Source organism: Loxodonta africana, chromosome 13, assembly GCF_030014295.1.
Source record: "Loxodonta africana isolate mLoxAfr1 chromosome 13, mLoxAfr1.hap2, whole genome shotgun sequence".
Classification (NCBI taxonomy): domain Eukaryota; kingdom Metazoa; phylum Chordata; class Mammalia; order Proboscidea; family Elephantidae; genus Loxodonta; species Loxodonta africana.
In genome coordinates, this window is record NC_087354.1 from 1,960,612 (window position 1) to 1,984,090 (window position 23,479).

Below are 23,479 nucleotides of genomic sequence, written 5' to 3' on the forward strand. Positions count from 1 at the left end.
ATCCACTTCTCACACAATCTGAATTTTTCAGATACTTTCTAGCATGCACCGGTAATCATTGCCTGGCATAGCATAAAGTTTTATTGAATTACGTTTGGTGACTTTTGGAGTAAACTAGGTAAAAGAGAAGAAACAAAGAATAAAAGACATAATCTGTGAGATAAAGTCACTTTTGGAAATGTAAAACAAAGGAGTCCAAATGCAATATGCTGATACTGAAACAAAGTCATAGCTATGGAAGTGTGTTAGAATGAGAGGGGATAGTTTCTGATTGAAACCAAGGATATCATTCTGCCAAATAGTGAATTCCAGTGTGTTTACTATGAAATAAGAGGTAGTGTGATTCTCGATTTTGTTTAATTTTCCACGGGCCTCCTGGAAAGGTACCGCATGGGATGTGCTGTCAAGAAGGCTGCCGAATTCCTGCAGCAGTCTCCCTTACCCTTTTTTGCCTGTTAACCAAAGGATAACCTCAAAGGGAAGGTTTTAATCAGAAAATGTTTCTTTTCGTAGGATAAATTACAGCAAATAAAAGATTGACCTGTGATAGCCAGGTAAAATAATGATACAGGAGCTCTGTCCTTCCCCAAGTTCTATTATAGATTCTATGTTAGTACAGTTACTGTTTTTTTCTCATCAAATGAACTGATTTACTTTTGTTATTTTCATTGTAATATTTAGGTGTTGTTGTTATATAGTTTGTGCTGAACTGCATGTAGACTGGATATAGAATGAGTTAGTGACCTAGATACACAAGCAATCAAATATATAGTTGAAAAGAGACCCAGGCAAACTGAGGATCATATTGGAGAAATCAGTCCATTTTAAAAGTAAGGTATAAGAAGAAAGATTACCAGTGTCAGAATTGACTTGATGGCAGTGAGGTTGGATTTTTTGGTACCCTCATATAGTTAGAAAATTCCAGGAGGAATTTTGACCCACCTGCAGTTTATTCATAACAGAATGGGTATTAAATTTCATTTTACACAAAAATGTTATTAGCCTTTACTGGTCCTAGGAGTTGTGCTTCTCATCTCTGCCATTTTCCCACTGTGTTCTCCCAGGTAATGACTGCATAGGAAACTGATGCCATTGCTTCTACCACAAGCTTCACCAAAGTGGAACTACAGCCTTCTTCATGCCTGCAGTTTCCTCCCTTTCACGTGTTGCAATGGACACTCCTTACAGATCAGAAAAGGGAATAGGAACGCCGATGTCGATTGAAAAAAAAAATCATCTTTTTGTAGAACCCAGAGACGTAGAAGTTTGCAAAGTAGAGTATTCTACTTCTTAATGGTCTTCAAATTCTAATCTCCAGTGTCGTCTAATAGTAATGGGGTTTTCTTTTATGCAGCTTATCTTGGGGTGTGTTTGAATTTGCTTTTTCTCTTAAACAATATTTTTGAGCCCCTTGTCCTGTTTTGGTTAAATAGCTTTACCTGCCTGCATGGTTATCTGTAAGATAGATGTCCGTGAAGACATCCTCATCTGTCTTCTTACCCAGCGTTTATGGATCAGAGTTCGTGTCTTCTACAACTCTGCAGATACTAGATAACAGTGTATTAGATTACAAACAATTGTTTTTCTTCTGTTAATGTTCAACTCTTGTCATCATTGCATACCTTTATTAGTCATCTGTATTATTTCATTTTCCTCATTTTTGTTGCAATATTAGTTTCTTTTGTTATTGGTTTCCCACAGCTCATTTATAATTAAGTAGGCTTACACTTTCATTGCCATATATTGCAAATAACATTTTCCTTTATTTATGTCATTGTGGTGTTTTGGTTGTACAGAAGTTATGTATTAAATATAACCATGTTCTGTTTTACAGCTTCTGAAGTTTGTGTATTTCTTTGGAAACCAGGTTTACATTACTATCAGAAACATGTCTATATTGTATTTTTATGAATTATTTTTGTTTTACTCTTGTGCCAGTCATTATTTTTTTAAAGCATTAAAATGTCCAAATTACTAATCTGATCTTGAGCAGGTGATTGAGTTCTAACATTATCATATAGAAAATGTCCACATGAAGTTGGCTATACTTCTGTTTGTTTGCCTTGCCTTGACACTTCTTAGTGACTGTTGATTTATACTGTCTGATATATCTCATTTGAGTTCTATCTCATTTCTCTTCTTTTTCAGAATATCCTGTGCATATACTCAAGTTTTTCTCCTAGTTGATGCTTACAATTATTTTGTAAGTTGGAAAGAAATGAAGTTTTAATTTCATTTGCACCAAATTTAATAGATTATCTGGGAGAGACTAGATCTCTTTAAAACTGAGCCTTCTTAACCATCTACCAGGTATGTCTTCCTATTTTTAATTGAATGATTAGATTTGAATATTGATAGCACAACTTTACTGTTAATTTTTTTTTCCCAAAATTGCTTTCTAGTCATTTCCTAGTTTGATTAGTTTTTGTTAATTTAATGATTAGGATTGTTATCCCCTAGTTTATTTTCTTATTGATATATGAAAGACATTTTTGTACATCTTTACTAACAGTATTTCATTGGATTTCTAAAATTGTGTTTTTTTTTGTATTTGTTGTGCTCTAAGTGAAAGTTTACAAATCATCAGTCTCTGATACAAAAATTTATATAAAAAAAACAAAATTTATATACACCTTGCTATATACTCCTAGTTGCTCTCCCTCTAATGAGATAGCATACTCCTTCCCTCCACTCTCTATTTTCATGTCAGTTCATCCAGCTTTTGTCCCCCCTGCCCTCTCATCTCGCTAAAATTGTGTTTTTATTCTTACAGTTTATCAATTTTGTTATGATAAAGAAAATTAGTAATACTTTTAGTAGAAGTAGAAAGTGTTCTTGACTATTTGAATGTTAACGCTAATAGCCTTGGTTTGAGGTTTGTTTTAGAAAACTTCCTTTTATTAAGATTTTTCATTAACGTTGATGACAGATTTAATAAAAATACCTTCAGCATATTATATAGGTGATCTTATAATCATTGATAAGGCTAAACAATATTCCTAGAAATGAAACATTTCATACATTCTGTGAATGACTGAACTAAAATTGTCATTGTAATTGTTACAATTTTATGTGGACTTTCTGAAGTCCACTTTCCTAAGTTGATAAGCTGTAGCATTATTTTTCTTCCATTTTTATCAGGGTTTTTATTTGATTTATTGGCTTTTCCGAAAACAGTTGAGGATTAGTATCATTTGCTTTTTACCTTGAAATAATAATGGTTACAATACAGTTTTTACATACTTTATGTTCTCTAGCTTCCTTTTATATCTTCTTTCATATGCATGATACAGTTACCAAAACCAGAAAATCAAGTTGATGCACTACTACTTGATTCACACACCTTATTCAGACTTCCAGCATTGAAGTCATTTTTTTGGTCCAAGATCTAATGTAGGTTCCACGTTGCATATAGTTAGTTGTGCTGTTCTCCTGGCCTGATGATCTGCATCCAAAAAATCAGCCACCGAAGATCTTGTGGGACACAGTTCTACTCTGACACACGAGATTGCTGTTTTTCATATCCCACAATGTGGGTTTGTCTTTTTTTTTTTGTCATTATTAGATTGAAGCTGTGCATTTTTAGCAGGAATGCAACAGGAATGATGTGCCCTTCTCAGTCCGTCATCAGGAGGCAGACGATGTTGGTATGTCTTACTGCTAGTGATGCTTTTTTGATTAATGTTATAATTAATAATTTTCCTTTACACTGTTTCTCATATTTTTCATCTACTAATTTTAGCATGTATTGATGTTTCTTATTGCCTGCAACAACTACTACTGTTTGCAAGATGTATTTTTTAAAATTTTCATCTATCCTACATTTTATTTATTGGGGTAGTACTATAAGGAAGAGTTGTCCTTTCTCTCCCATTTAGTTTTTAACTATTTATATATATCGGAATCAACTCGACGGCACTGGGTATATCATAACGGACTTATGGCATTCAATGGGTTAAAAATTTTAGTACCTTTTTTTCCCACCAAATTGTCTCAAATTTGACCATTCAAGGCATCTTTAAATTTGCTTCTGTATCCTTTCAACATGGCTTAATCCTTTCTCAATCATTCCATTACTTTCTGGCCACAGTAGATACTCCAGGTTTATTTTATTCTTATTCTACTGTGGTTGTGGAACCGTCTGTTCCTACAAGTGGCCCTGGTTCCTTAGGAATGTCATTTAGAGACCATGATCTCTGGACGCTAAGTGTGCTCATTTCTGTTGGGTTATCACTACCCTCACAAACAGAGGTAGGAGCTGTATGTATGTGTGTTGCCATTATTTCTTAGTACTTGAATGAACATACCCATTTAGACTTAATTACAAGTAAGTCTTCAGTTGTATAATTTTTTGTTACTTTTAATTATAAATTTCATAGGCACAGATACTGAGAACAGAATAATGAATCTCGATATACTTAGGAAATAGAACTAATAATTATCAACATTTTGCCATATATTCAAAGTTACAAATACAACATTTCAATTCTAAATAGTTTTTATGCCTACAAGTCACATTTTTAAAATATATCATATCCCTATTATTATTGTTTCCTTATTGCTTTTAATCTGGGGCATCCCCCCCTTTTTTGTTTAAATAGTTTTCCCTTTGGTATAATTCATTTCATTTAGGAGAAACATGATGTTCATGTTATTTACTTGTTGATGCTAACCTCAGTATATCATATTGAGTGTACCATTTTCTTTCCAGTGTAATTAAATTTTAGTTCATCTGTCTTAGTTACCAAGTGCTGCTGTGATAACAGAAACTCCACAAGTGTTTGGCTTTAAAGGGTACAAATTTATTTTTTCACAGTTCAGGGGGCTACAAGTCCAAATCAGGATCTCAGCCTCGCTGGTTCCTTCTGTGGAACTCTTTCCCTAGTTTCTGGTGTCAGCTGCTGATCCTTGGAGTTCCTTTACTTGTAGATAATCATGACATGCCGTCTGTACCTACTGTGTGTGTCTTTTGCTGTTTGTGTAATTCAGAAGTGATAGATTTAGGACCCACTATACACTGGAATGACTTCACCTTGATTGATTGATTTTATTACATTAGACACCATTGCAGAAGGTGATTTTATTACAGGACATTGGATGCATTAGTCATTGTATCACACTACATTCCATGGTCCATCCAGTAGTAATGTAGAGCTGCTGCAAGGATTGAGGGATATTTGTGTACTTCCTTGGAACAATTTGTAGGATATAAGTGAAATACGATAGAGGTGGGCTATAGGAACGGAAAATAGCAAATTGGTATTTAGTGTATTTTATTACCATAACTGTGATAACCATCTTTGTTTCTAGTACCCTGAGTAGCTGAAACAATACAGGATTTTTTTTTGTAGAATGTAAAACATTTTCTTTATAAACTGTTACGTCATTTGAACTAGATGTTCCTCGAGACCATGATCCCCACGTGGAACCACGGTAATTTGCACCCTCAGGGAGTTTGGAGGTATCTATGGGTCTTCAGTGACCTTACCTTGGACAAGTTGTGCTGGCTTCCCGAGGATGGTGTACTGTCTTACCTTCACCAAATTACTGCTTATCTATTGTCTAGTATTTTTCCATCCCCACCCCTCCCCTCCTTTGTAACAATCAAATATTGTTTCTTTTTTTGTGTAAACCTTTCATGAGTTTTTATAGTAGTTGTTTCAAGCAAGATTTGCCTTTTTGTGATTGACTTATTTCACTCAGCATAATGCCCTCCAGATTCATCTGTGTTATGAGTTGCTTCGCAGATTCATCATTGTTCTTTATCGTTGTGTAGTACACCATTGTGTGTATGTGGCATAGTTTATTTATCCACTCATCTGTTGATGGGCATCTAGGTTGCTTCCATCTTTTTGCTGTTTTGAACAGTGCTGCAGTGAACACGGGTGTGTATATGTCTATTCGTGTGACAGCTCTTACTTCTCTAAGATATATTCCTATGAGTAAGATTGCTGGGTCATATGGTATTTCTGGCTTTCTAAGGAAGCCCTATATCATTTTATTCCCACTAGGAGGGCATAAGAGTTCAATCTCCCTGCAGCCTCTTCAACATTTGTTATTTTCTGTTTTTTTTTTTTTTTCCTCTTATGCCAGTAATGCCAGGGTGAGATGGTATTTCTTGGTGGTTTTGATTTGCATTTCTCTGATGGTTAGGGAATGCGAGCATTTACTCATGTGTCTCAGCCTCTTGAATGCCTTCCTTGGTGAAGTGTCTTTTTATTTCCTTTGCCCATTTTTTATTTGGATTTTTGTCTTTGTGTTACAGAGATGTTGGATTTTCTTGTAGATTTTAGAGATTAGACCTTTGTCGTAGCCAAATTTTTTCCCCCAGTCTGTAGGTTCTCTTTTTACTCTTTTGGTGCAGTGTTTTGATGAGCAAAATGTTTATTTTTTAGAAGATCCCAGTTATCTAGCTTACCTTTGGGAGTTGGCGTGTTAGTTATGGTTCATATCCTGTTAATGCTGTGTATTAGGGCTTCTGACATGAATCCTGTTTTTTCTTCTATGATCTTTATAATTTTGGTTTTATATTTAGGTCTTTGATCCATTTTGAATTAGTTCTTGTGTATGGTGTGAGGTATGGGTCCTGTTTCATTTTTTTGCAGATGGACATCCAGTTTTGCTAGCACCGTTTGTTAAAAAGAGTGTCTTTTCTCCATTTGATGGACTTTGGATCCTTGTCGAAGATCAGGTGACTGCAGGTGGATGGATTTACATTTGGGTTCTTAATTCTGTTCTTTTGGTCAATGTATCTGCCATTGTACCAGTGCCAGGCTGTTTTGACTACTGTAGGTGTATAGTAGGTTCTTACGTCAGGCAATGCAAGTCCTCCTACTTTATTTTCCTTCTTCAGTAATGTTTTACTTATCCAGGGCCTCTTCCCTTTCCATGTAAAGTTAATAATTAGTTTTTCTATCTCTTTAAAGAATGTTGTTGGTATTTGCATTGGGTTTGAATTGTATTTGTAGATTGCTTTGGGTAGAATTGACTTTTTCAGAGTGTTAAGTCTGCCTACCCATGAGCATGTTCAGCTACCCATGGGGCAGTTCTACCCTGTACTGTAGGGTCACTATGAGTCAGAATCAACTCAATGGCAGTGGGTTTGGTTTTTGGGTTTTTGGACCCATGAGCGTGGTATGCTTTTTCCATTTATGTAGATTTCTTTTGGTTTCTTACAGTAATGTTTTGTAGTTTTCTTTGTATAGGTCTTTTACATCCCTGGTTAGAATTATTCCTAAGTATTTTATTTTTATTGGGGCTATTATAAATGGTAGTTTTCTTGGTTCTCTTTTTGTTGTTCTTTTTATTGGTATATAGGAATCCAGCTGATTTTTTGTGTGTTTATCTTATATCCTTGAACTCTGCTGAATCTTTCTATTAGTTCCAGTAGTTTTCTTGTAGAGTCTTTTTGATTTTCTGTGTATAGTGTCATATCATCCACAAATAGGGAGTTTTACTGCTTCCTTATCAATTTGTATGCCCTTTATTTCTTTCTGTTGCACTGTTGGTCAAGCTAGGACTTCCAGCATGGTGATGAAGGACATCCTGGTCTTGTTCCTGTTCTCAAGGGGAATGCTTTCTGCCTTTCTCTATTAAGACTGATGTTGACTGTTGGTTTTTGTATCGATGCCCTTTATTATGTTGAGGAATTTCACTTCTATACCTATTTTATTGAGAGTTTTTATCAGGAATGGGCGTTTTACTTTGTTCAATGCCATTTCTATGTCAATTGAGATTATCATGTGATTCTTTTATTTCTTTCATATGGTGTATTACGTTGATTGATTTTTCTAGTGTTGACCCATCCTTGTATACCTGGAGTGAATCCCTTTTGGTCTTTGTGTATTATATTTTTGATATGGCGCTGAATTCTGTTGGCTAAAATTTTGTTGAGACTTATTGCATCTGTGTTTATGAGATATACTGGTCTGTAATTTTCTTTTTTTGTGGTGTCTTCGAATTGGTTTTGGTATGAAGGTTATGCTCGTGTCGTAGAATGAATTCAGAATTCTATGTTCTGAAATAGTTTGAGCAGTACTGGTGTAAGCTCTTCTCTGAATGTTTGGTAGAATTCTCCAGTAAAGCCATCTGGGCCAGGACTTTTTTTTTGTTGGGAGTTTTTTTTTTTTTAGCTTTTCAATCTCGTCTCTTGATTTTCAACATCAGTTTCTGTTAGCTTGGGTACGTGGCATGTTTCTAGCAATTTGTCTGTTTCCTCTGGGTTTTTAAATGTGTTGGGATATAGTTTCTCTTAGTACTCTGTTATGATCCTCTTTATTTCAGTTGGGTCTGTTGTAATGTCCCCCATTTCATTTCTTTATGGGTTATTTGTGTTTTCTACTTTTTTTCTTTTGTCCATTTGGCCAGTGATTTGTCAGTTTCGTTGATCCCTTCAAAGAATCAACTTCTAGTTTTGTTGATTCTTTTTGTTGTTTTTCAGTTCTCTTATTTCATTTATTTCTGCTCTGATCTTTATTATTTCCTTTCTGCTAGTGGCTGTGGACTTCTTTTTATGTTCTCTTTTGGTTAGTTTGAATTGTGTAGCTAGTATTTCTTTCTTTTTTCGTGTGTGCACCTTTTGGTACAAATCAGCCTCTGAATGGTACCTAAGATGTGGTCTGTCTTGGAGAAAGCTCCATGTGTGATGAAAAAGAATGTATATTTTGCAGCTGTTGAGTGGAGTGTTGTATATAAGTCTTTGAGGTAAAGTTGGCTAATTGTGGGCTTTAGATCTTCCATGTCTTTGTCAAGTTTCTTTCTAGATGTTCTGTCCTTTACCAGGAGTGGTGTGTTGAAGTCTCCTACTATTGTGCAACTGTCAGTTTCTCTGTTCACATTTGTTGTATGTATTTTGGAGCCTTGTCATTCGTTGCATAGATATTTATTATGGTAATGTCTTCGTGATGAATTGCACTTTTAATTGTTAAATAATGCCCTTTTTTGACTTTTATGATGGATTTTGTTTTAGAGTCTCTTTAATCTGAGATTAGTGTTGTCACTCCTCTTTTTGGTAGCTGTTTGGTATATTTAATCTACCCTTTGATTTTTAATAAGTGTATGTCTTTGTTTCTAAGGGGTGTCTCTCATAGACAGCATGTTGATGGATCCTGTTTTTTAAAATCCATTCTGTCACTGTATATCTCTTTATCGGTACGTTTAGGCCATATATGTTCAGTGTAGTTATTGATAGGTGTGAGTTATCGCTATCATTTTGTAGTTCTTTTTTTTTTCTTTGTTTCTCTTAACTTTTCTGTGCTGATTTCCTTTTGTTTGTGGATTTTTTAAAATTTCTTTTGTTTTTATATATTTTGTGTTTACTGAGACTTTGGTTTTCTTTTTCATTTTGATGAGTAGGTTTGTGAACTTCCTTTGTGGTTACCTTGAAATTTATGCTTATCTTCTTAAGTTTGAACCAGTCTTTTATTACTTGATATCGCTTTGCCTTCCTCTCCATTTGAAAGTTCTATAGCTACACCATTTAGTCCCTCTTTTATTGTTCTGACTTTGTTGTCATTTACAGATTAACCTCTCTGGTTCACTTTTGTTAATCTTTTAGTTTTATTATTGAGAGTTCATTACCTAAGTTGGTATCTGGCTGATGTGGTCTTACGTGCTAATTTCAGGGTTTTATCTGACGTTGTTTTCTAACCAAATGACTCCCTTTAATAATTCTTGTAAGTTTTCTTTGGTTTTTGCATATTCCCATAATTTCTGTTCATCTGGAAGTGTCCTAATTTAACTATCATACTTGAGTAAGAGTTTTGCAGGATATATTATTCTTGGTTGGCATTTTTTTTCTTTGAAGGTTTTATATATGTCATCCCGTTGCCTTTTGCCTGCATGATTTCTGCCAAGTAATCAGTTTAGTCTTATTATCTCTCCTCTCTATGTGACTTTTAATTTTCTCTCAAGCTGCTCTCAGGATTCCTTCTTTGTATTTAGTTAGTGTGATTATGAGATGCCTTGGTGATTTCCTTTTTTGAATCTATCCTATATGGGGTTCGTTGAACTTCTTGGATGGTCAGCTTTTCATCTTTCATAATATTAGGGAAGTGTTCTGTCAGCAGTTCTTCAACGTTCCTCTCTGTGTTTTCCACTTTGTCCCAGTGTTCTGTAAGTTTGATCAGTAACCAGTTTTTGCGTTTGTTTCCTGCGTCGTTCTCAGGGTTTCTTCATTTTTCTTCATTCTTTTCTCTGATTTTCCTTTAAACAAAGTGGTATCCACGTATATGTCTTCAATTTTGCTGATCCTGTCTTCCATTGGAAACCCTGGTGGAATAGTGGTTAGGTGCTATGGCTGCTAACCAAAGGGTTGGCAGTTCTAATCCGCCAGGCGCTCCTTGGAAACTCTGGGGCAGTTCTACTCTGTGCTATAGGATCGCTATGAGTGAGAATTGACTCGACAGCACTGGATTTGGTTTTGGGTTTGTGTCTTCCATTGTTTCAGACCTGCACTTCAAACCTTCTATGACACTGTCCATTTCTGACATCTTAATGTTTATCTTTTTGATTTCTAATTGCTGTTTTTGTATGATTCCTAAGTGTGAATATATTTTGACATTTATTTCCTGTATTATTTTCCTTCAATTTATCTGTCTTTTCTATTACTTTGTCTTGTCTTTTCCATCATTTCATCTATTTTTTTCCTCATTTTCATCTGCTATTTTCTTCAGCTCTTGGATAGCTCTGAATATTAGAGATTTTAATTCCCTATCAGGTGCTTCCAGTGCGTTTTCTTCTACCGGAGGGTGATCTGGCATCTTATTCTGGATGCCTACTGGAACTATCCTGTCTTGTTTTTTAATGTGTTTTGATATTTTCTACCATTTTCGTGACATTCAGTAGTTATTTTCTGCATTTATTGATTGTAGATTTGTTGGTTTTGTTCTTTTTTGTTTTATTTGGTTATGTCTGAGCAGGTAAGCTGGACATTCTTTGTTGTTTGCTCGTCTGTGGCCACGATACTTTTCATCACCTTGTGCAGTGGGCAAGTCCAGTTGCTCAGCTGTGGTGCAACAGAGCATGTCCAGTGGAAGGGGAGTGGATGAGATGGTTGTCTTTGGACATAGTGGGCCTGACAGGGCAGGCCCAGGGGTCAGTACAGGGCAGGTTCTGGAAGACTGTGCCTGTGCTGCTTGTGGGTGCGATGCTTAATGCACAGCACAGATAGACAGGAGGGAGGGGAGAGCTTATGATATGTGGAGCTAAGTGGGTATGGGAAAGAAGAGAAAGAGGAGAGAGAAACCTGAGCCCCCCCAATAAAACGTGTTTTCAGAGCTTGCTTTTGGAGTGGTGTAGACTGTTTAGAATTCCCAGCTCCTCAGAGTACTTAGCTCTGTCTGCCTAGGTGACTGATGTACACGTGACCAATGTGTGTAATTAGACCAGGAAGAATATTACTGATGAAGATCAAAGACCATAGTATGGATTACACTTCAACATAAGGAAAACAAATCCTGCCAACTGGAGCAATAAACATCATATTAAAGGAAAAAAAATCTTGGAGTTGTCAAGGATTTCATTTTACTTGGATCTACAATCAACACCCATGGAAGCAGCAGTGAAGAAATCAAATGATGCATTGCAGTAGACCAGGAAGAATCCTTCGTGATTGCAACTTGAGGCTTGAATTTTTTCTTCAGTTCTTTCAGCTTGAGAAATATCGAGTGTGTTTAACCCTTTTGGTTTTCTAACTCTGGGTCTTTGCACGTGTCATTAAAGTACTTTCCTTTGTCTTCTTGAGCTGCCCTTTGAAATCTTCTGTTTGGTTATTTTGCTTTATCATTTCTTTGATTCGCTTTAGCTGCATGAGGTTCAACAGCAAGTTTCAGAGTATCTTCTGACATCCATTTTGCAATAGTGAAGGATTCTTTGGGCAAAATACTGAACGAGGCACAAAGAGTCAAAAGATGCTGGAAGAAATACACAAACACAGTGTGCCAAAAAGAACTGGTTGATGTTCAGCTGTTTCAGGAGGTAGCATATGATCAAGAACTGATGGTACTGAAGGAATAAGTCCAAGCCGCACTGAAGGGTTTGGTGAAAAACCCCAGGAATTGATGGAATACCAATTGAGATGTTTCGGCAAACAGATGCAGCACTGAAAGTACCCACTCGTCTATGCCAAGAAATTTCGAGATGGCTACCTGGCCAACTAATGGAAGAGATCAATATTTATGCCTATTCCAAAGAAAGGTGATGCAACTGAATGTGAAAATTATCAAACAATATCACTAATATCACACAGAAGTAAAATTTTGCTGAAGATTATTCAAAAGTGGCTGTAGCTGCACATTGACAGTGAACTACCAGAAATACAAGCTGCATTCAGAAGAGGATGTGGTATGAGGGATATCGTTGCTGATGTCACATCCATCTTAAAGTCACAGGTCTCTGAGTTACGCAGTAATCTGTATATAAGATCAACCTGTGCCTGTTCTTAGCCCAAAGGTGTATGAACTTAAGAGACTTGCCTGTACCTCACTTCCTAGGAACAGGGCAGTCATGGTCAAAACTCCAAACTGGAAGGGGTAGAAAATGAGACATATAGTAGCCATATACTTTCCATAGAAAGTTTGAAATTTTGGAAAGATACTGTGAGGGCTGTCTATCTGGAAGATAGAGAATGTTTTATTAGGTCTTGAGAGATGATCACTTATCCTTTATTCTCCCTAGCCTTGGGTTCGGCATCTGGAACATTTTCCCATTTCCGTTATCCTGACTAATTAGTTTAAAAATAGTTTAGAATATATATTTCTGGGGGAGCTACAAAACTTTCTCGGCTCGTAGTGAGTTGGTGTCCAGTGTTTGAATTCTCAGTTACTCATAGGTTCTTTACTTTCTTAAGCAGCACTGCTCACTCAGAAATGTAGAATGCCTAAAATGTGTCATGGGCAGAAAATTTAGTACCATACATGTGATTCTCCTTCATCTCTTCCTTGTGTTGATCGTAGAATCATGTGTTGAGGAGGAGGTGCTACAGGAGCAGAATGGCCTGTAATAACGAGCTGTCACATGGAGCAAAGCCACCATGGAGAGGCATCCGACCAGATCTGGAAGGAACTTATCATGAGTGAGAAGTAAACATATCTTGTGTGAAGCCATTGAGTTTTTGATGTTATTGTGACTTTGAACTGTAGTAATAAAGAAGGATAAACACATGCAGTAATTCAAGGATTGGTAGATACATGCATTAAAGAATTGAGGTTGGATTGATGGTTTAAAGCTAAGTTGTAAGAATGGGTGGATGGGCTGTTGAATAGATGGGTGGATGGATGGATAGTATGAAGGAGAATTAAATGTTCATATAAAGATGTATGTGAGTTTATGAAGTTTATGAGAATTTAATAATTAATATATGAATGAATGCAATACTGGATATTTAGAAAGAAGGATGGAAAGGAGGATGCAAAAATATATTGCTTTTTGTAACTCAGAACATAACAATGTATGGATGAAAAATTGGCTGGATGGAAGAATAGAAGAGTGGAAGGAAAATAGAATGTATGAGTGGATGACTGGATGCTAGAATTAAGAATAAATGTTTTGAAAAACAGATAGATGCATAGATGTTGGAATTTGTTCCAGAATGGAAAGTTGGATGAATGGATCATGTATACGTATATGAGTTTTTAGATTGATGGATGCAAGTATGACTAGCTAAGATAACGGATGAATGTAGGAATCAAAGCTAATATGCAAGCATAAAGTGATACAATAATAGATGCACATATGTAACGTTGAATGAAAAGACATATGGGCATCGAGCAGTTAACCTGTATTGCTGCCATAGGCATATTTGTTACAATTTATAAAATCAGAAAAGTGTAGCATTTAGACTCTTCAAGTGTTGTTATTGTAAAACTAGCAAAAATAGAAACCAGCCATAGTAAGTTCACAAATTAGTTTTCTCTAATCATTACACACACACACACACACACACACACACACACACACACTCTTGTTCTGCATAACGTCTGTTCCGACAATGTCCAACCACATATATATCTGTGGTCCTGTAAGATTATAATAGAGTTCATTAATCCCAATCAGAGATTGGGACGTAGTGGATGTAACTGGATGTAGGGAATACAACAGCTTCCTGCATGTAACGTGTATCTCATGTCTCTTGTATATAAAGGCAGTTGTGCTACCAGGAATATAATGGTACAGTACATATATAACCTATAATACACCCATGTCTTGGTAGTCATAATAAAGGCTTGTGTTACTGGCTCATGTATGTACTGTACTGTACTTTCTATCATTGTATTAATGTGAACTTCCCCTACTTACAAATAAAAAGTTTATTGTGTAACTGTGTATCCTTTGACTCGTAGGCAGCAACATCCACACAGCAACATCCACTCGTGTGTATTGCATGTCTCTTGTGTATTGTAGTGTTATCTCTCTGTTTAATTTTCTTTCAAAAATATTACCGGAAGTGCCCCATTGCCTCCAAATGCAGCAAAACCATTGCTGGTGATAGCAGCAGGCTGCACAGGAGAAGCGTCAGTTTGGAAGTGAAAGAAAAGGTTATTAAACAACACTAAAGTGGAGAGTCAGTGAATGCTGTTGCTCATGATTTAGACATGTTCACACAATATCGAAATCATGTGTGTCCCATTTCACAGGACGTGTCGTGGACATTAAGCGACGCATATGTGTATATAACGTGTGTGTGTGTATATATATAATACTGCGAAGAATGGGAATTCCGGAACACTTAATTGTGCTCATGAGGAAGCTTTACATAGATCAGGAGGCAGTTGTTCACACAGAACAAGGGGATACTGATTGGTTTGAAGTCAGGAAAGGTGTGCGTCAGGGTTCTTTCACCATACCTATTTAATCTGTACGCTGAACAGATAATATGAGAAGCTGGACTATATGAAGAGGAATGGGGCATCAGGATTGGAGGAAGACACGTAAACAACCTGCTAGAAAGCATACAAGATTGTCTAATGGTGGAGTGATGATCAGTTAAATACAAAAGAAGAGATAAAATGAAACTTTATGTTAATTTTGATCCAGTGTTGAAATATAGGTTATGTAGATTTTGATTTACTGTTCCCATCTACTCTCACTATAAAAGGTGATGTTTTCTGGACAGAGACTATAATTTCTTTCTGTACATTCAGTAAATTTTAAATTACTTGGTAGACAGTAAATGTTTTGGAATAAGAGTGTAAATGGTGGATAAGTGGAGGGAGAGAAGGAAGAAGTCAGGCAGGTGTGAAAAAAAGGTAAAGGAGGTACAAAATGATGAAAATCAAAGTTATTAGGAAGTAGAATTTGCTGCAAAAAATATGGATTTTAATTACAGTAGGAGCCTGAATTTTTGTTCAAGTCCATGATTTAAGGTATTGCTAATGATCTCAGTGGGTATGTGAGGTGGTGTGTAGAAGCTGAAGATTATTCCAACATGAGAGTAATAGAAGTAGGTTGTTGATACCCCTCCATTTGATGATTGAGTGAATAACCTTAAAGTATTTTCAAATATTCTTTTTTTTTTTTTTTTCTTTTTACAAGCAAGGACCAAAAAGACTTTCCCTGCAGGTAAGAGTATGAAGGCCTGTATTCTGATTTCTAAAATGTGCTTTTGGGTATTTTGATGGTGGATTACATTATTTTCTGAGTTAACACTAAATGTCCTTTGTTTTTATTGTGAAAGTTTAATCCAGGATTTTTTAGTTGTCTCTTGTTAGTACAGAAAATTAATGAAATTAGAAATTGAAATACAAAGAATTTTTTTGATTTGCACCATCAGAAGTTGTCCAAGAACCATCCAGGAAAACAGGGAGAATGAATATGTGGATCATGTGATACCGAGTATTGGTTTTTAGAAAGATTTCCATGAAATACTATGAAATATACTGACAGCATTTGTTTTAATATTTGTATCGTCATTTTTTTTTTAATTGCCAAGCGGGGATATAAATTGGCACTCATAAGGTACACAGGAAACCCTGGTTCAAAGAATAAGTGGGTAGTTAAATGTCATGAAAATAATTTAGAATGGGAGATTAAATTCACAGTATATGCAGAGCAGAAATAATGACGAGTTCTTGATTTTTATAAAATAAATATACTTGGTTTTTGTAGCTTAGAAGTTATTTAGGATGAGGATCATGGGTGTTGTTTTCTATGGCATACTAAGTAAGTACTTGATTATATCAGTCTGTCATGAGGCATGGCTATGTCATAATGTGTTGTTTGTCTTAATTTGCAGTCTCTCCTTCTGAACTCTCCCAGGTGGTGACCATGTTGACCAGAGGATCTTGTATACCTTCTGCAGTGGTGCCATTTATAGCACCACCCAGTTGCTCATATTATACCTCCCTCCTGGGAACTTACTGAATTTATGTACATCAAGGTGGACAATTTTATATAAGTGCCCCCTGAAATAGAAATGATCTACTTTTTGGCACGTATTTGCCTGGAGTGTTGTTAAGACTTTAAATGACCTTCTTTGGAACTTGCTGGTTATCAGGTGGCTTAGGTTGCACTTCTCTTCACTCTGAGTATATTTTGTGATTTTCTCTGATGTCATGCTTACTGCATTGTATTTTATTTATTAATGTTTCATTTTAAAAATAAGAGTGAGATTTTAGTGTGGTACACAGAATTGATCCAACCCACAGATACCTTGGCCATGTCCCAGATGATAGCCAGGCCTTCTTAGAAGGTGGGTACCTCTCAAGTGTCAGTTTGGAACCATTTTTAAGATAGTTTGTTCCTGATTTAACTCATGGACCCACAGTTCTCCAAGAGGTCTCAGACAACATCCACTTAAACATTAGTGTTACCTGCACTAGACTGTTTGTAGTTGCCCCATTTATTAAACGTAGTAGGGCTCTCTCTAGAGAAGAATCTGCAAGTGACTGTAGTTCACCTCTTCCCCAGTGCCCACACCTGAGATCTGGATTCCATCAAGAGAGAGACAAACCTTTGTAGTAAAAATTCAGGCCATGGTGAAACCATCATGTAGACCACATGGTCCCATCATTGTCTTGGTATCTCTAGAATTCTTTTGGGTGGAGTAAAAAACTAAAGGCACCGCAGATTTTACTGCTCTTCATATTACCCTAATTTTCATTTATTTTCTGTTTCACCTAAGTGTGTTTAATATAGAAGACTATGTTTATTTGACATTATAATTGTCTAATTCTGGAAGATAAACCACACTGTCCATCAGGGAGTTACCTTGTCCAGCCTATCTCAATAGATTGTTTTATATAGTAGCATCACATAATATTACTTTAATAGTATAGTGTTTGCAATAAAAAAAAAATTGCCTGGAAATTCAAGATCATATTATAATCCCTTTCCTTTAAGTCAAGTTATTTTTACCAACAGAAGATTTAATGGTTTTAAAAGTCTCATAAACATGTACAGCCAGCAATGTTTCCTTTCTCATTATCTTGTTCTCCTTATTGCCAGCTAGATGCTAAGGTAGAACTTAAATTTTTTTTAATACTCATTGATTTTACACACAGAGAAGTTCCGTTTGTACTTCCAAGGTTGTATTATTGTATCCCAGGACATTTCGTGTGATGAACTCTTTCTAAGTTCAAAATGTACATACGGTATAAGAAGATTGATATCCCAATGATACACCTTTTAGGTTGCATAAGATAAAATATAACACTTGTTGGTAGTCTATGCCAGGTGTCAGCAAACTTTTGTCTGTAACAGGGGCCATGCTGTCAAATCTCTGCCTTGGTAGTGTGAAGACAGCCATAGGTAATGTGTAACCTGTAAATGGATGCACTTTTGTTTCAGTAAAACCTTATTTACAAAATGAAAAGTGACAGGGTGCATTTGGACCACAGGCTTTAATTTGCTGAACCCTGGCCTAAGGCAGCTAGATAGAGAAACCAGAAGAGAGTGAAAAAATGTTTTCTCTTCCCATACCCTTTTTCTGAATCCTCAGCATTACAAAGTGTTTAATTAGATAACAAATGGGAGAAATCTGCTTTTAGGCCTTTGAATTTTGGGCTCTAAAAGCTAAGTAAAGTGTCTGTTCTTCCTAATGCTTTTTTAAAATTTATTTTAAAGTTTCCACTTAGGCTTAACCTAGTACTTGAACCAGGACCACCAAGTATGGGTCATTAAAACAATATAAAGCAAATTGCGATCACTCATGCTCCATTTTCCATTCCTCCTTCCTAGGGTTGACAAGAGTTAACCACTTGTGCTATAGTGTACAGTAACTTTTCTAATTATATAACTTTATGTGGAATTCATTTTATAAATATTTAATCATTATGGTAGATACTGTTTTACAGCCGGTTTTTTTCTTTAGTATATTGTGAACTTACTTCCAAATCAATAAATATAGCTCATCAACAGACTTTTTGTTGGATATAAAGCACATGTCATAATGAGTTTATCCATTTTCCTATTTTGGGAAGTGCAGGTCAGCTTCTTTTCTGTTCTTGCTGTTTCGTATATAATGTTGTGATGTGTGTTATCAGTATATATCTGTATCAGTGCGCTTGGGCTCATAATTCTATAGGGTAGATTCTGTTTTTGCTGTTTCGTATATAATGTGATGTGTGTATCAGTATACGTCTGTATCAATGCGCTTGGGCTCATAATTCTATAGGGTGGATTTCTGGATGTGACATTGTTGGAATAGTGGTTATGTAGACTTTTGATTTCAGTGGATATTGTGAAATTGCCCTTTTGAAAATGTTTTTTCAGCATTGGTGTGAAAGCATTGCTGATTTTCATAAAAAATTTGTGCATGATCGATCTTATTAGTCCTTTACAATTTTAGCCAATCTACCAAAAAAAAAAAAAAAAACCTAGTAGATGAAAATTCAATTTTTTAACTTAAAAAGTCTGATTTCATGCCATGGAGAAAAAAAGACCAAACAGTGATGGATGATTTATAGTAAAGATGAATGGTCCATTTTTCATCTAGTCACAAGCATCATCACGATTGTCAGAGGCAGACACTATTAACCTTTTCCAAATTTAGCATTTCTGGGAAGTTCATATACTCATTAAGAGTACCTTATTTGAGTGTTTCTATTTTTTTTTTTTTTTTGGCTTTTTATTTTTTAAGTAATTTTAGACTTAGAGTTTTAAGAGTCATGTAGAAAAAACCTACATAGTCTTCACTCAGGTTTACTGTTTTCTTCTACATTGTTATGCCCTCTCTCTCCCTCTCACCATGTGTGTGCACTCTCTCTCTCCCTTTGTTAACATTGTTTGTGAACTGTTTGTGATTAAGTAACAGAGATAAGATCCCTTTAACCTAAAATACTTAAGCGTGCACATTATGAGAGCCTGGGTGTCTTCTTAGGTTAACCTTGATAGAACTTTCAAACTCAAGAAATTTATCACCAGTAAAGAGCTATTATGTAACACATTCAGGTTCAGTCAGTTGTCCTAGTAATGTCCTTCACAACATTTTTTCCCCGATACAGAATCCAGAAAGGGAATCCTGTATTGCATTCAGGTGTCATGTCTTTTCAGTCTCATTTGACTAGGAAAGGATATTAAGTGAATTCTAAGGCAAAACTACACAGTTCATAAAAATACCACCTCATATCCATTTGACAGTTTGAAAATTTCTCTGTTATTTTCCCACCCAGTTTGTCCTATGGAATGTATAGTAATGTTTTCTTTATATTTCCATAGCATTTTTATATATTAAAACAAGTTAGTAGGATAAAAATCAGTGTGGAGGATGTCTAGATAAAATACTGATAAAATAAGCAAAAGTGGAAATAGCAAGGCAGGTTACATGGCCATTTAAATAGGCATAAGAAAGTTTGGTGGCCTGTACTAGGTTGGTTGATACAGAAGTGTTGAGACATACTAGAATTTCAGTGTATTTGAAAGTATTGCCAGTTCTACATGATAAAGCATTGAATATTGTACAGGAGAGGGGGTTTAAATAGGACTCTTAATATCAGAGCCTCAAGAGCCGAGTGAATGGTAATGTGTTTTACTATGATAAGGAAGACTTAGGGAAGGTTGAGTTTCTCATAGTGGATGACAAATAGATGTCTTTTTTGGCCAGTGAAAGCTTTAAATTCATATTAAACCCCCTGGGAAAGATACAGATTTCTAGGTTGGAAAGAGGAAGCTGGGACTCATGAGTGTGTTTGGCGATAGATATATTACTTTGAATTCATCAATAAATGACTTATTTATGACTATGGGAAAGGATGAGCACTAGAAATGGAATGCATAATGCAGGGAGGAATAGTCTGAATTCTGAGCCTTAGAGGCTCTAATGTTTAGGTATTGAGAAAATGAGGAGGATCCTTTAAAGGAGATGGTTAAGACCAACCAGAGTTATTGGATGAAAACCAAGGGATTGTGGTGCTTGTGAGGGCAGTCGATTAATGTCTTTTGAAAAGGAATAGGGACAGGAGTTGGCTTTTGTGTAGAAATAAAGATACTGTTGATTATAAGTAAAAGCGCATTTTTGAGAGAGAAGGCAGGGATTTTAATATCGGCGTGCTCAAATCAAAGAATCCCTCTCAGTTGACTGTTTTACCTGTAATGTTGTTACCCATGTCTGCCCAGCACAGACACATGCTGATACCTTGTGAGTGGTTTGCAGGAAACAATAATGAGAACATAATAAAAGAAAGGCTCTGGTTGAGGCAAGTTGTACAAATCAAATTGTACAATCCTAGTTAGTCTAGGAATTGAGGGAGTGAAATGAGAACATACAGAAGGTAGAATTTTGAAGGAAATAATTGCAAGGGCAAGGCAGAACAGTGCTGAGCCTACATTTTAGACACTAGCTCCAGGAGATAGTAAATGGAAGTAGCACGAGTTAAGTCAGGGAGCAGATATGACTTTGGAAGATGATCTTTTCCAGTTATGTCCTGGAAAGGGTGTTACCCATTTACCTAGAAATGTATTGTACATTGTCATTCCTCAACTTGTGTGTTAGAGATGAGTGTGTGGAATTTTTATTGTCCTACCTGTCTAAATTGTCACCACGTAATTTATAATGTGCTTTATGTCATTAATATTTATCAAATTTTGTTTCATTCTTCCTTTTCATGTCTGTTTAACAGACTAGAAATGATGAGCTCCTTTTGACAGGGATGTATCCTTTCTCGTATTTACCTTTCCATTATCTTACACAGCCTAATGTGTAGCAGATGTCTGCTTTAATAATCATGTTGACTAGACTACTTGTTTACACTGTGTGGGTGACTGAGATTTGATGAATGAGCCAACCTCTATAAACAAGAGTTTATAGAGGCCTGATATGAGGTAGCTCTTTGAGGATATTTTTGGGACATATTATGGTATGACAGGAAACCATAGCATTTGTAGAATACAGTAAATTGGAATGTGCACATATAGGTTGTAGGGTTGAAGGACTGAGCTTCCGTTAGAATACGCTGTCTTTTAATAATGAAAATTTGGGATTCAATTGTAAACCCTAACAGAGTTTGGGGTGTAGGATGTTACTCCTCTTTTCTTTCCTGTGGAGTTCAGCCCCTTGTAGGGCCTGTGCCAGTGGTGTCCTCTTTTTCACTGTGTCCTCTAAAAACCAACCCAGTGCCGTCGAGTCGATTCCAACTCATAGGGACCCTGTAGGACAGACTAGAACTGCCCCATAGAGTTTCCAAGGAGCGCATGGCTGATTCAAACTGCCATCCCTTTGGTTAGCAGCCGCAGCACTTAACCACAAAGCCACCAGGGTTTCCAACAATCTAAGGAGGAATCCTTATGGATGGTGAACTTTTTACTCTGAAAAGAGCCAGCATATTTTGTAGTATTGCTCGTTTTATGTGTTATCAGTCCCTCAAAAGGATTCATTTTCTACATGAACAACCCTTCTATTTAAAAAAATTTCTTGAAAGAGAAGGTCTTTACTTGGAGAGAGGCTTCAGACAGATTAATGATGAGATGCTAAATTGTAGAATATAGTAACTGATTCATGATTTTTAATCATGAGAGGGAAAAATATAGCAGAACCTGTGGACCTGGCTAGCTTCAGAGAGACCATTCAGTGTTATCATAATACTGTACTTACATTACTTAGAAAATTCCAACTTTTAAAAATTGTTCTGTTATATATATATCATACCATGCTGAGTATGGTCAGTATCCCAAAAGTATGATAGAGTTATACTCATGTCTGTGGCCCTGTTTACTCGTTTAGTATTGTAATTCAAAGAGTCCTGAAGAAATGTCTACTGATAAATGGCAGATGGGGCTTGGGTATATGTGTTTGGAATAAAAGACTAAGTAAGACAAAAGGAAAAGGAAAAGGAATTATAGGTGAGTTATTTTTGATTCAATGGATTGTTTTGTCTCTGTCCCCCAAAATAAGTATAATGAGCTTCTGCTTAACAGGGCTTTTTTTTTTTTTTTTCTGTTGTCTTGTTTTATTCTATGTCAAAAAGGGAGAGTTTCATTTAAGTTTGTTGGTAAACAGATGTGTGAATGAATGAATGAGAGAGATCATGAATGATTAGAAAATGTAGCAATAAAAGAGAGATGGTGATATTTATATAGCCTTGCACTGTAGTTTGAGTAATTTGGAAATATGCTTTGTTTGGCAGTATTGAAAAGACGAACATAAAATTTAGTGAATTTTTCTGAGCTATGGACATGTAGATGCTAACTTTTTTAGAAAGTAGTGTTTGTGTGAGTGTTTTTAATTAGTGATAGGTAGCAACCATCAAAATGTCTGAATTCGGAAAATTAGAAAAGGATTTATTTGGGGGGCTTTCCTCCTTTCCCTGTTCAACTTTAATGTGTAGTTTTCATATGGCTATTGTTCCTACCTTGCCAAATTTTAAAAATTTGTGCTGGGAAAGCTAAGGGCCACCGTTGGCATCAGTTTTGGCCTGTCTTCAGATATTTTGTGTATACAAGGAAATGGGGTTTTCTGGACTGAGGAATGCTTTCTTTGTTGCCCATGGAAATATGTGGGCTTAATTGCTGTGTCAGTTGCTACTACCTTTGTTTGATTCCTAAAGTTTTTGAATCTTGATTCTTAGTTAAGATTTTTATCTTGGCTATTTTTTTTTTTATTCTCAAGTTGGAAGTAATTGCTTCAATAATTTTCTCATCTCTTGATTTTTATTAGCCATAGGTAAGATGCCCAACTTAAATGACTGTAGAAAATATTTGTTTTTACCAAATCCCTTCCGTAGCTGGGTCTGTAAGTTTATGGTTTTCACCAAATTTGGGGCAAATTTTGGCCATTTAAAAAATTTATCTGTCTCTCTTCTCCCTGGGACTGTTCTGTGTGTGCGCACGTGCGTGCGGGTGCCTGCACTGCACCGTTCAGTATTCTACAAGTTCTGTTTTTCAGTTTGAATAATTTCTGATAATCTGTTTGTTGAGTATTATTTTAATCTGCTCTTAAGTCCATCTTGTGATTTTTTTTTTAATTTCAAATGTTTGATTTTTTAGTTTCAGAGTTTCTTGACTGTCTTTCACATGTTCCATTATCTGCTAAGATTTCTTATTTGTTCAC

General features: G+C 35.9%; 1 long non-coding RNA gene across 3 annotated transcripts in view; it reads left to right on the forward strand.

Annotated features, from left to right (window-relative positions):
- Positions 1–23,139, forward strand: part of LOC104846949 (uncharacterized) — a 57,304-nt gene extending 34,165 nt beyond the window's left edge. For all 3 annotated transcript variants that reach the window (XR_010323738.1, XR_010323739.1, XR_002783807.2), the window contains 4 exons: positions 1,065–1,273; positions 2,149–2,310; positions 3,566–3,647; positions 12,954–23,139. This is a non-coding gene — a long non-coding RNA (uncharacterized LOC104846949). The remainder of the gene's footprint in view (positions 1–1,064; positions 1,274–2,148; positions 2,311–3,565; positions 3,648–12,953) is intronic.
- Positions 23,140–23,479: the final 340 nt, after the last annotated feature.